This window comes from Lepidothrix coronata, unplaced genomic scaffold, assembly GCF_001604755.1.
Source record: "Lepidothrix coronata isolate B3197 unplaced genomic scaffold, Lepidothrix_coronata-1.0 Scaffold20, whole genome shotgun sequence".
Taxonomy (NCBI): Eukaryota; Metazoa; Chordata; class Aves; order Passeriformes; family Pipridae; genus Lepidothrix; species Lepidothrix coronata.
In genome coordinates this window covers 6,050,126-6,050,645 of record NW_016690200.1, presented here as the reverse complement: position 1 = coordinate 6,050,645, position 520 = coordinate 6,050,126, and positions in this window count along the sequence as shown.

The following is a 520-nucleotide window of genomic DNA, read 5'->3' as shown; positions in this document are numbered from 1 at the left end:
CAGGCAAAGCAGACTCCAAGTGGGAATATTCATTAAATTTATCCCAAGCAGAATCAGAACTGGAGAATGAGAAGTAAAAGAAATCCTACAAACACCTTCCCCCCACCCCTCCCTCCTGCCCCAGTTCTACCCTCCCCCCCATTGGCACAGAGAGATGGGGAAGGAGGCTTACGGTCAACTCATCACAGGTTGTTGCTGCTGTTGCTCAGGGAGAGGAGTTCTTCCCCTGCTTCCCCTTCAGTCCCTCCATGGGAGACAGTCCTTCATGAACTTCTCCAAAACGTGGGTCCATCTGACAGGCAACAGTTCTTTACAAACTATTGCAACTTGGGTCACTTTTCCATGGAGTGCAGTCCTTCTGGAACAGGCTGCTCCAGCATGGGTCCCCCACAGGGCCACAAGTCCTACCAGGGAAAACCTGCTCCAGCAGGGGCCTGCCACAGGGCCACAGCCTCCTTCAGGCATTCACTTGCTCCAGCAGGGGCTCCTCCATGGGCTGCAGGTGGGTCTCTGCACCCCC